Genomic DNA, 13,418 nt, shown 5'->3' on the forward strand with positions numbered 1-13,418 from the left:
TCTCCCACCCTACTTTTCTTCTCCAGCACAGGAGGGTGGAGAAACTTCACACTCAAGAGGTCTCACAATTTGTCTCCACCAGCCAACAGTTTTTTGGTCTCCTTGTTCACCTGATCAGTTCCCATCCTGCCTTGGCTCAGCTCCAGTATGGCTGGCAGGGCACAAGGAAGATGCTTTTCCTGGGTGGGGATAATGCAAATGAAAGTGGTATGAGAGAACCATGGTTACCTGCAGCACTCACAGGCAGACTTCTCTGTCCTAGTCTTCTCTGGTCAATCAGGTCTAGCAGGATCTTGATCTCTGGTCAAACAGGTCTAGCAGGGTCTTGCTCTTTGGTCAAACAGATTTTGTAGGAGTTTTTGTTGTTGTTCTTATTGCTGCTGCTGATGCTTTAAAACATTGCAACATCTCTTTGAGAGCCACACACTGCAGCAGAACTGGGGGGAGACCCCTGGGTGTCCCTCAGGCCACAATGATCCAGCCATGCTCCCCTCATCCAAGTCTTTGAAAAACTGTCACCCCCGCTCAGCCAAAGCCTCAGAGCAGCAGTCTAGACTTCCCACTGCAGTGGAGCCTCTTGTTCTGCCTCAAAACCCATCCAGGCTCCCCGCTGCACTCAGTGGCTGATGAACGATTTTATTTTATTTTATTGTTGCTCAAAGCTAAAGCAAAGAAAGAGCCCTTGGCCCCCTTTGAAGGCAGCTTCTGCCGCCACTTTTGTCTGGCGTTTACGGCAGATTTGGGCCCCGCCAGCGTTGGCGGAGAGCGCCAGCCTCTTTCATGGCGCAGTCTGTACAAAGGCGGCGGCAGCAGCAGAGATTAAACAGACGAGCCAGGCAGGGGGTCACTCCCGGCAGGATCACACTTGGCCGCTAATACATGAAGTGCGCAGCCCACAGGGGTTCCGGTTAATTATTCATATTTTAGCAAATCCAGACGTGTGTCGTATTTAAAGTTCTAACAAGTTGTTCCAGTCCTCAAAGCGATGTTCCTCACCACAGGTCCTTCCTTTACACACACACACACACACACACACACACACACACACATTTCAAACCTGTTTCTGCTTTTCTTTTAATTTAATTTTCACCTTCTGCTTTTTTTAAAAAAATCCTCTTCCTTTCACTGCAGTGGACAGGACAGGGTATATTATAAAATAAAAAAACCTGAAAATTCTGTGCCTAATTAATCCCAAATTCTACACCAAGAAAATCCACAGACTATCTAAGGGTTGCAATTAAACCTACATATGTGTGTGTGCAGATATTTGCATAGTTTATATAATGTATTCTGCGACATCAGCCTCCACCCACATGGTCCCCTCCAGATGTTTCAGACCACAGCTTCTGTCAGCACTAGTGGGCATGGCTGTGCTGGCTGGGGCTGGCTGTGATCCAGACATCTGGAGAGCCCCCAGTTGGTAGAGGCTAGGCTAAGTCAAGGGGAGGAAGCAAGAGTCATGCCTGCCACTGGAGCTCTGCCCCTGAGCAAATGAAAATTGACTCTGCCCACTTCCCTAACCCCCATTTTAAAGATTTCACTTCATAACCATGAGGACTAGAAACTTGCTTTGAAACAAAGAAAGCCGAGACTCTCACACCTCTGAATTCTGCACCTACATCCCATTCTAGGGAAGGATGCAATGTCACACTCTTCTGATGATTGTTGCATCAGCAGAAGCATTTCTGCCTCCAAGACAAAACAATCTCCTCTCTCTTTCCTACCCCACGCTGGTCCAGGGCTTCTCCCCACCCTCCAGAGCAGATTTGGGGGAGGCGCAGGAGGATACAGTGGGAGGAGATGGAAGAAGCCCTGTTGCCCTTGAGTTGGCTTCTGCTAGCATGCTGGCTTAGCTGAACCCAGCCCCTAGTAGTAAAGAACGTCAGTCCTAGAAGATAAAATGAGTGTTCCTCTGAGCACATGCAGAGTTCTTTCCACACACCACTGAACCACTACTGCCCACCTCACCCTGCCTCATCTGCCAATAACAGGGTCTGTTCACTCTAAGCGTCACAGCAAAAATATTTGCCCTTGCCTCCCAGAGACGGGAGGCTTCCTTTGCCAGTAGTCTCACAGTGGGAGTGTGGCTGGCTGCGGGGGGGGGGGGAGCCTAGGGAAGATGGAGGAAGATCAAAGCACAACCTTCATCTATTTTAATAAGTCAGCACCCAAGTAAATCACCAAGCCCTAGTGAGCTAGGGACTTTCTAGAAGAGATCAAAGTCCCTGTTTGAACACTATAGGAACTGGGAGAAAGTGGGGAGATTGGGGAGGGAGAGGGAAGGGAGGCAGGAAGAAAGGAAGAGGTGAGAGATTGACCATGTTATCAGCACCACAGATTTAGGAGCAAGCGTGCTGGCATCTCCCAACATGTGGCAAAGAACTCTGAATGATGTTCTTTCCTGTGCTCATCAAAAGTTTATTGGGGAACCAAACAGCCAGTACCCCAGTTGATAGCTTCCACTTACAGATGTGATCACTTACAGGGTGGGTGGGCAGCCTCAGGTGGAACAGAGCTTACAGCAACAAGAAAAGGATGCTTTTACAGATCACCTGTCCAGTTCCTGACACCACAATTTAGCAAGGATATCAACAAGTTGCAAGGGATGAAGAGGAGGGCAACCAAGATGATCAATGGTCTGGAAACCAAGCCTTAAGAGGAATGGTTGAGGGAGGTGACTATGCTTCACCTGGATAAGAGGAGAATGAGACAAGATATGATAGCCATCTCCAAATATCTCAAGGGCTGTCACATGGAAGATGGAGTAAGCTTACACCAGTACAAATAGCGAAAATATAAAAGACCAGGTCAAATATATGCCGGAAATGTAAAGAAAAAAAAGGTACTTTTTATCATATGTGGTGGGAATTGATATATAATTGGGAAATGATATATAATGAATTGAAAAAAAATGTTTAAAATGACATTTGTAAAAAAAAAAAAAAAGAAAGCATTTTTGTTAGGGATTGTGGGACAAGACCTGCCAAGAAAAATAAAGAACTTATTTATGTATGCAACAACAGCAGCAAGAGTCTTGTTAGCACAAGGATGGAAGAACGAGGAAACCCCAACGAAAGAACAGTGGCAAGAAAAACTGATGAGCTATGCGGAATTGGCCAAATTGACACGTAAACTACGTGAGAAGGACAATCATGACTTCAAAGAAGATTGGGAACTTTTTACAAATTATTTTAAAAAACAACAAATCGACTTGGACTCCTTGGCAGGTTTTGAATAAACACCCACAAATTTGTTAGTAGAATATATGACAGATAAGGTAATGATATGTACAATTTTTAACATGCAGAGAATAATAAGCACAAACAAATCAGAGAAGGGAGCTGAGGGAGGAAGAGGGAGGGAGGAAGAGGGAGGGGAGGGGGATAAAAAGGGGGGAATAATGTAATTGACTATGTGGATTGATAATTTGTTTTGTTGAAATTGTTTAATAAAAATATATTTTTTAAAAAAAGAAGAAGAAGGAGTAAGCTTGTTTTCTCCTGCTCTGGAGGATAGGATCTGAAGCAATGGCTTCAAGTTGCAAGAAAGGAGATTCCGACTAAACATCAGGAAGAACTTTCCAGTGGCAAGAGCAGTTTGCCAGTGGAATGGACTCCCTCAGAAGGTGGTGGACTGTCCTTCATTGGAAGCTTTAAAGGAGAGGGTGGATGGGCATCTGTGATTCCTGCATTAGCTGTGATTCCCGCATTGCAGGGGGCTGGACTAGATGAGCCTTGGGGGTCCCTTCCAACTCTACAATTCTATGATTCTATGAGAGCAAGCACTCCTAAAAGGACAAAGACAATTTCACTGGAATAATTTTACGCTTATGTACTTCTGCTTTAGGGTTGCCAACTTTTATGCTGGCTCCTTGCTCCTCTGCTGTTAATGGCAGAGTGAGCTGCAACATTAGAAGAAGAAGAAGAGTTTGGATTTGATATCCCGCCTTTCACTCCCTTTAAGGGGTCTCAAAGCGGCTAACATTCTCCTTTCCCTTCCTCCCCCACAACAAACACTCTGTGAGGTGAGTGGGGCTGAGAGACTTCAAAGAAGTGTGACTGGCCCAAGGTCACCCAGCAGCTGCATGTGGAGGAGTGGAGACGCGAACCTGGTTCACCAGATTACGAGACTACCGCTCTTAACCACTACACCACACTGGCTCTCCATTAGCAGGACAAAGTGTTTATCTCCAGGCAACAAAACAAACTTTGCCTTCTGGTTCCCACAAATCAAGCTATTTTTATAGCTCAAGAGCAAGCCAGATCAATTTTACCCAGTCATTTGGCAACCTTGCTCCAGTGAGGCCTCAGTGAATGGAATTGGAGGCAAAATGAATGGCAAAATTTAGGCCCACTGAATCATGGGAATATTACAAGAGTTTGCAGCACTTGTCCATTTTTAATGGCGGGTGTAGACAGACTGTGGCGCTCTCCCCCACCCCCCCTGCTTATAATGAGGGTTGCTAAGCAACGCAGAGGCTATGTCCTAGTCTAGCAGTGAACGCTGTAAGATTATGAGTACGCATCTTTTATTCTTAAAGCAATACTATTCCTATGTATGGCATTTTTAACATGCAAAATATTATCTGGTGTGTACAGATACACATGAATTGAGCAGAAATGTAATTCCCACTTTATTCTCATGCATACCTCATTTCCCTGATGGTTGAGTTTAGGGAAACCCATTTGGCTAGTTTGCTGCAGCAGCTGTGCACAGTCCTGACTGGCTGGTGCTTGAGACACTGCACCTCCCCTATTACCAGACCAGTTAAAATTCCATTCTGCTTTTTCACTTTCAGACAATAATTGTTGAAACCAAGGGCAGGGAACTTTTCCCTCCCAAGTCTGCATTCCTTTCTTGGAACCTTCAGGATACCATTGGTGTTTGTGGCTGGTACAAAGGCAAGCATAGCAACTGTAGCAATATCTCCATTTATTACAGGTTGGAGCCAAGACACGAGATTACTGTACTTTCATTTTCCTAAACAGTTATGTGTTGGCCTTTTCATAAATAAGCAGCCTCCTGTTCTGGACCTTCAAAAGTGAATAACCCTGCTTTATCTCCCTATACGTGGTACCTCGGGTTACAAACTTAATTCATTCCAGAGGTCCGTTCTTAACCTGAAACCGTTCTTAACCTGAGGTACAACTTTAGTAATGGGGCCTCCCGCTGCCACCATGCCGCTGCACGCAATTTCTGTTCTCATCCTGAGGTAAAGTTCTTAACCTGAGGTACTACTTCCGGGTTAGTGGAGTCTGTAACCTGAAGTGTTTGTAACCTGAGGTGTTTGTAACCTGAGGTACCACTGTATACATAAAAAAATGCAATACATCATTATGCTCTGCAGCAGGTTCCATTTAAAGGTACAGCTTGATCCCCTTGGCTGTCTTTTGTCTTCAAAGAACTCCTGGATACCAGTCATAAGGCCAATAGCTTTAATGGGCAGATTGTGCATTAGCTGGTTACACCACAAAGCCAATATTAACGGGGAGGTATTTATTTTCAGAGGCTTGTTTGCTTCTGGTGCATTGAGGTCTGATTAGGCTTGGTAGCTTAACACAGAAGCTGCTCCAAGCACATTAGAGGGAAGAGGTTTGGGTCTGAGTAATGGGAAGGGGAGCTAAATCCTCCTCCCTCCCTCCCCCCCCCACAGTGGCATAGTCATACCCTCCTTCTGCCCCTCTTTCCAAGAGCTTTTATAATCAGAACAAAAACAGGACAAGAGAGAAGTTTGTTGGTTTTAAAGGGGGAGGGTGATTTGAGTTTGGGGCTGCAGTGCTTGGGAGAAGGGTTTGAGCACTTTCTCTCTGTAACTTTTTTCCTGGTTCAAATTGTTCCCCCAAAGCTGTGATTTTATCTTGGTGTGGGGTGGTCCCAGTTGTGGGAGGAGGGGACACTGCTGTGCTTGCCCCTTTAAAACATCAGAAATTCAGTTCCATATCATTGGCCACATTTCTTCTTCATGCCCTTTCCGCGTTTAAAAGGGAATTCCTCAAACCCAAATTGGACATGGTTGTGGCAATTCCACATGTCCTTTAAACTTTTCAAGTCATGCAGCTGCAACCGCCTAGAGTAGCCCTCGCTGTAACAAGGATGAGAATGTTAAATATAGCCTTTTCCTTTTGAATTATATATAGTTTGCCCATCTAATCAACCAATGGCAACATCTTGAAAACGAAATGGGGAAATTGCATATTTGGATAATCAGCTTCAATATCACAGTAGGGCACCTATATTGATGTTTTGGTAATATGCAAATCACAATCCTTCTCATTTTACCAACCAAAAAATGGGACTGAGGGCACTCCTAGACCGCAGCTATTTTCAAGAGGGATTCAGTCACTTACCAGCAGATTCAGACTGTGCAATTATGGCTGATTGGGAGGTCTTGTGAAAGAAACTCGCTTCTTCAAAAGACTGGACATTTTGTGATAAGGAAAGTGATAGGGACAAGCATGGGGAAGAATGGCATAACCTCCCCACAAACAAATCAGGATGAATTCTCAATAAATGGGCCAGCTAGAGGTGTCCTCAGAGAAATTTCCTCAGGGTTATCTTATCCAGTCTGAAGGCCAAATACGTTTTGTTAAGACCAATGGAGCCTTTGCCTCTGAGCTCTGCTGTGGGGAGAGGAGGGGAAAGGTGCAAACAAGTGAAGGCAGCCACTGCCTCTTCCTCCTCTCTCTTGCTCACCCTTCCTAGGCACACTGCAGAATTGGGACCCTGGTGCTGCATGGAGAGAAATTATGAGCAGCCCCTCTGCCTGGTCACCTACTCTGTTTCTGTGGATGGCACAGCATAGGGGGTTGTTCAGAGGTGGGAGACGGCAGCAGAGCCTCCAAGAACAGTGGCATCCATCACTTGCCCAGGCAGCACAAGAAAGACTGGAAGAAGCTCTCTCGCACTCATGCCACAGCAGGGAAGATTTGGCTCACTGGGCTAAATCTCCACCTGTCTACGCCTCCAGGTTAGACTACTGAAATGCTTTGTACCTGGGGCTGCCCTTGAAGTTGATTCGGAAACTACAGCTAGTGCAGAACATGAATGATTATGTCTGCAAATGCATTTCTGGGCCCAATTAAAAGCCGATGGAGCTCAGGACTGCCTTTCTCCTATATGAACCTGCCTGGACTCTTGAAATCTGCATCTGAGGTTCTTCTAGGGTGGTGATGAGAGAACAAGCCTTCTCTGTTGTAGGGATGCTGGCTGGCTGTGGGGTGCTGTCCTCAGGGAGCCAACTTTGTCATCATTCTGATGCCAGGCATAGATGCTTCTGTTTGCCTGGGCATTTGGGCAACCAGTGATTGGTTGTTTTTATTCTATGTTTTGAATATTTTTATTACTGTACCTTGTAAATCCCTTCAGGATCTTTTTAAATGTGGGAACCAACTTGCCAATTCAAGAAGCCCTAAGCCTAACGCACTGCCTGGTCAGTGGGAGATGCTACCCAGAGAACTTCTGGCCAGGGGATCCCTCTCCCCACCCCTTTTCCAGCCTCTGCTGCAGAGCAGAGGAAGGAAGGCAAGGTTTCCATGTACTCCTCGGTCATCTCTTCTCACCTGAAACAACTTCTCTTTCTTCAAACTGGAAGTGAATGTTCCAAGCATGCTGCTTTCAAAGTATGCTCACCATAACACGACGCTTGCTTCAGAGTCTAAGGAATGAGGTGAGACTTGAACTCAGGTTACCCTTATATTGCGCCACACAGTGGCTCTCCTTATGCAGCCCTAACATCAGAGGCAACCCAGGAGAAGATCTGTGTTCTCGGAACTTGCGCCTGCTGCACTTTTTGTTCTTCTCCTCCTCTCTCCTCCGCAGCTCCATTACTGCTCTGTGCAAACTCACTCCGACGCAATCTCATACAGTTCCACTAGCAATCCCAACAAGCCATCACACGCCGCAAAGCAACATCATTTTAGCAAGCTGGAGCTGACAAAGGCCATGATTGCTTTTGCTTCCCTTCATTCCTCTGCTGACGGATGCCGTGCTTTCCATCCAAGAAGCCTGATAGCTACAGATTTCCTTCCCTGGCTTGTTTGGAGAGCAATTTCATGCAGATTTTGGCATTTTCCAGGGGTGCGGAAGGAGGAGAGCACACCAAAGTCAAGGAACAAATGCGTCCACTTCAGGACTCACAAGGTATCTCAATCAAGATGTGGTCTGGAGTCACTATTTTGCCACCCATCAGGAAATAATCTACAGATGAAAAAGCTATTTCTTCAGAAAAACAAAGTGCATCTAATTTTTATTTTAAATGACTTTGTGCTTGGATAAGCTTTCTGTCCTGGGTTTTCAATGGCTCAGAAACCCGGCCATGTTCAATGTGGACAGTAAGACCCATCTGAGGTGATAGAAGCTGGGGCAATGAGCAGAGGACCAGTGAGGAGAACAGAGGACGCCACCAGCACCCCACAAAAAACAACAACGTTTGCCTGCCAGCTTATATCTGAAGTAGCACAATTTGGGCTTGTGCATTTAGGAACCAAAGTAGTCAGAAAGGAGGAGGGAGAACAAAATGGCCACCTTGGCATTAACCAAAGTAATCTGGGTGAATGAAATGCATTTCTGTTTCTATCAAGAGAAGAGCGAGGGGCAGGCAAGACCTCAAGGGGGTCATTCTGCCTGTTTCCTTCAGTGCCGTCTAGCTTCAACATTTGTCAAAGAGCTGTCTCAGAGCAAGACCACGGAGGCAACGCGCCTCATCAGGTTTTGTCATCTTGGAGACTAATTAGCCAGTGAGAGTTAAAGGTCAAAGTCAAAAGGGAGAATCTTGCTCAATTCTATCAAGTGGCCTTATTAGTAAAAGTGAGTCCATCAGCTCCAGGCATTCTCTCCCTCTCCATTTTCACTAATTTGGAAGCCTTTCCTTCCTCCCTGCCTTTCTCCTCTGTGTGGAAACAGTTATTTAGCCTTGTGGGCACTTGCCAGGATTTTTTGGGGGAGGGGGGCAAATTAAGGAAATTAACTGCAAGGGCCTGATCAAGGAAAAGGCAGGTGGTTCTTTGCATGAGGACTGAGAAGCAGAGCTATATGATTGCCTTCACCAGGTTCTTTCACAGACCTATGCATCTATCTGCTGAAGTTCACAGCAAGGCCTCTATTTGCAATGCCAGATCTTAAGCCTCAGAACGCATGGAGGAGTCGCCTCTGATTTTGGTACTGTATTAGCATTTCTTTCTGAAAGCATACTCTCCAACATGTCCAGGCCAAAAACTGGGATGCACGTCTTTTGGGCCATGCTCTCAGGTGAGCCACATGACCCTCGTGAGATTGCAGCCCAAAATAAAAGCGCTTTTTCAGGGGCATGCTCTGACACGAGAGAACAGCACCTGAAAGTGCATGTTTTGGGACACTGTGTGAGGTCGCAGCCCCAGGAAAAAGAGCTGGGGGGGGGCAAGGTCTTGGGGCAAGATGATGCTGCCCGAAATGGCTGTTGTGCTCTTGCACACACAAAAATGGGATGTTCTGGTTTTCCCAGGATAGTTGACGGATATGCTGAAGATGTGATAGAGAGGCTGCCAAGTCTTATTAACCCCACTGACCATTGCTCCTTCCTTCTGATCCTTGTAGATTTCCTAGGCTCAGAACAGGCTCAGAGGCACTCTGCCGTATGTCTTCTGCACCCCACTCATTTTGGCTGATCTGGCAAACCTGAAATCTGCCCGCCTCTGAATAAGTTACTGCCTGCAGGACTGCTGTATACCTGTTTGTCATTTCTGGCTTTAAAGACACCTACAAAGAACTTACTTTTTTCATGCTTCCCCCACCTGATTGTCTAGAGCACCCTTTGCCAGCCTGGTGCCTCCTGGAAATTTTGGACTATAACTCTAGGCAGTGCAGCCATATGATGCTGGGGGTAATAGGAGCACAGCTCTGCTTTTTGAGACTGATGGGGCTTGTTGGCTAAAACATCTGGAGGGCACCTGATAGGTGAAGGCAGACCTGGAGACTCTGCTTATTCACCAGACTGACCAAAAGCATAAACTTTTAAGGAGGTAGCAGCAGCCCAGGAGCTACCACCGCTGCCCTGAGTGTTACGCTAGTAAGCCAGAGGCTGTCCTTGTGAATCTCTGAACAACACTCCCTGGTTCTCTAAAACATTGAATGCTAATACAACAGCCACCGCCTCTGCTGGGAATGTATCCCATTTGCTTCAGCTCTTGCACATTTGCACCTATGTCGACACATGCAATTGGTTGCTCATCTCCCTGACTAAAACTCCAAAGTGGAATTAAATAAATCAAGGAGTTTAATCGCCTTATAAGCTCCAGCACTGAGCATCATCTGAAACCACTAAGCAGGCTGTGAAAAATCCAGAGTATCTTCTAAAGCCCTCGCTCTAGGAAAACGAAGGTGAGAAGTTCCTTCCAAAATCCTCAGGGTAGCGGCTCGGTGGCCCCCTCCGTGTGCCGGGGCATGTAAGGAAGTATCATCAGCAGGGGCTCAGCTTCTCTAAGCCTCCAAACTTTTTTGCGCATGGTCCACATCCAATGGGTGCCTGTTTAAGATTCACTCCAGGTAGGTTAAAACAACAACCACTGTTCCCTCTTGTGTCAGGCTTCCCGGAGGGTTGCAGCAGATGTCAAAAGCAGAATATGTTATCCTGGGCAGAGGAAAGGGCCTCCCTTTGGGAGCTGGAGTCTTGAAGGGCTGGCCAGTGCAATGAAGGCTACCCCAAGGTGGTGGTCTGCACGTGTGACAGGTCCAAGGCTCAACTGGTGGAAAACTAGTCTCCAGAGGGGAGAGAGGGAGATTGACAGGAAAGGCAAGCAGGTAAGAATACACATGGGATGTGGTTCATGAGGAAAATATGCTGACCCAGTTTAGTAGGCCTGGAGGAACAAAAGGGAAAATCAATGGGATGGTGGAGAAAGGTGAGATTGGTTGCTTTTAGACCTTAAAAAAATTGGAGCCCACCAGAAGATCTACAGGTAGAAGGCTAATTTATTTCCAAGGTTCATAATTCCTAATCATGTCTACACATTTTCCTTCTCGGTAAGCCAATTAGAAAAGTCATTACTTTTAACATTTTTTAAAAAAGCCAGCCCACTGGAAGATCTAGAGACCCAATTTAAGATTCCTCCCCTCTGCCACAGTCTCCTTGTATCGTATTGGGTATATTACTGTGGTACACCGTCAATCAAAGGGGTAGCCAGCTAACCATGGCTTACAGCAGAAGCAAAATGATTATTACCAAATGTATAATTACGTCAGATTTCATGGATTAGCGAGAATGATGCATCTGAGAAATGACCTGTAGCCCAAGAAAGCTTATGGCATAATAAATTTGTTGAGTTTTTAAGGTGCTAAGTATTTGTACAACAGCACGCAGGTGGTGCTCTGGGTTAAACCACAGAGCCTAGGACTTGCCAATCAGAAGGTTGGCGGTTCGAATCCCCGCAACGGGGTGAGCTCTTGTTGCTTGGTCCCTGCTCCTGCCAACCTAGCAGTTCAAAAGCACGTCAAAGCGCAAGTAGATAAATAGGTACCGCTCAGGCAGGAAGGCAAAACGGCGTTTCCGGGTGCTGCTCTGGTTCGCCAGAAGCGGCTTAGTCATGCTGGCCACATGACCCGGAAGCTGTACGCTGGCTCCCTCGGCCAATAAAGCAAGATGAGCGTCACAACCCCAGAGTCGGTCACGACTGGACCTAATGGTCAGGGGTCCCTTTACTGTAATTAAGTGTCCATGGTGTCTTTGGAAGGGAAGGGGATGGAGAGAAAACCAAACAACTGGCCAGGCCCCAGTGACTTCCTGGCAGCCCTGCTCAGTCCAGCGGGTACCAGCTGCCACTGCTAAGAACTCATAGAGACCAAAAGGCCATCTATCTCAGTTTGCTCACCCACAAAGCTAAGACCATCTCCACCAAACCTCACAGGTCAACTCACACATTCCAGACTGCAGTGTGGACCGACAACTTCAGAGACCTCATACGCAGCCTTCCCCAAGCTGAAACCCTCCTGATGTTTTGGACTACAATACCCATCAGCCTGGTTGTCACAGCTGATGGGAGCTGTAGTCCAAAACACCTGGAGGGCAGCAGCTTGGGCAATGCTGCTCAAGCCCATGGTCTTGGTCATGCTTACAGTGGTAACCTCAAGACTAGGCTGCTGAATCCAGTCTGTATGTTACACTTGTCTTTAGAGAGCCTTTTTCAAGCTTTCTGAAGTTAGGCAAGTGGTGCCCAGGGAGGGGGCTTCTAATTTGTGGCACACACACCACATGCAATGGAGTGCCCTCCCCAGGGTGGCTCACCTGGCACTGAACCTAATGCCTTTCTGATGCCCAGTGGATGTATCTTATCTGTCCAGGCTTCCCGGTACATCATCTAGCTGGTGGTTGTATTGATTACGCTGCTTCTCCTACAGATCTATTTTTACTGTTTCTTTGGTTTATCCGTATGGATTTCTATGGTATTTGTAATTGTTTTATCTTCCATTTGACAGTCACTCTGGGACTTTTGCAAATAGAAAGGGAGAGGGTTATATGCAATCTTACATCAATAAATAAAATTAAGCACCAATTGTTTCAATAAATAAAATTAAGCCTCAATTGTCTCAATAAATAAAATTAGGCACCAATTGTTTCAATAAATAAAAAGCAGCATCAATTGTTTCTTGAAGTGTCTTTTCCTAGGCTGGGTTGGGGTGTGTGTGGATGGTTTTCTGTGAAGCATTCCAGTAAGTGTCCAGGTCCAAGTACAGGCACGCTCCAGTTTTCCAGTTTCTGGGAAAGCAGCTCATATGTGGAGCAAAGGAGCAGGAATCTAGGAAGCTGCCTTATACAGAATCGGACCATTGGTTCATCAAGCTCAATATTGGAGCTACCCTCCAGGATTTGAGACAAGGGTCTCTCTCAGTCCTATACAGAGATGCCAGAGGTGTGGCCCTTCCCCTATTGAGCCAGGCAGGCAAGCTGTCTGGCAGTCAGGGGCAGACCAAGACATGTTGCCACCTCATTCTGCCTAACAGTAGGACAGGCCCTGCAGGAAGGGCAAAGGGATAGCTTGTGCCTTTATTCAGCAAGAAATTGCCCAGACGGGGAGTGTGAAGGTGAAATGACTCCCGGGGTGACCTGATTTGCACTGCATCGAGAAACTGGGAGAGTATTTTAGGCAATAGGTAGGAGCAATAAGGAGGAATTAGTGGAGTAATTTATTAGAGCAGAAGACCCTGGGTGGCTAAGAATAAGTAAAGGTCACAGGTAAGTATATCATAAGATCTGGAGTCAGAGAGTTGGAACAAAGTTATGTTGCAGGGGAGTGATAGCGGTGGTGGCAAAAACAGCCATCAAGGCTGCAATCCCTACGCACATTTAGTTGGGAGTAAGCCCCACTGAATTCAGTTGGTCTTAACTTATGAGTAAATACGCATAGGATTGGGTTGTGAGACAACAACCAAGTATATATTAGTATCCTTTT

The sequence above is a fragment of the Podarcis raffonei genome, chromosome 8 (assembly GCF_027172205.1).
Source record: "Podarcis raffonei isolate rPodRaf1 chromosome 8, rPodRaf1.pri, whole genome shotgun sequence".
Classification (NCBI taxonomy): domain Eukaryota; kingdom Metazoa; phylum Chordata; class Lepidosauria; order Squamata; family Lacertidae; genus Podarcis; species Podarcis raffonei.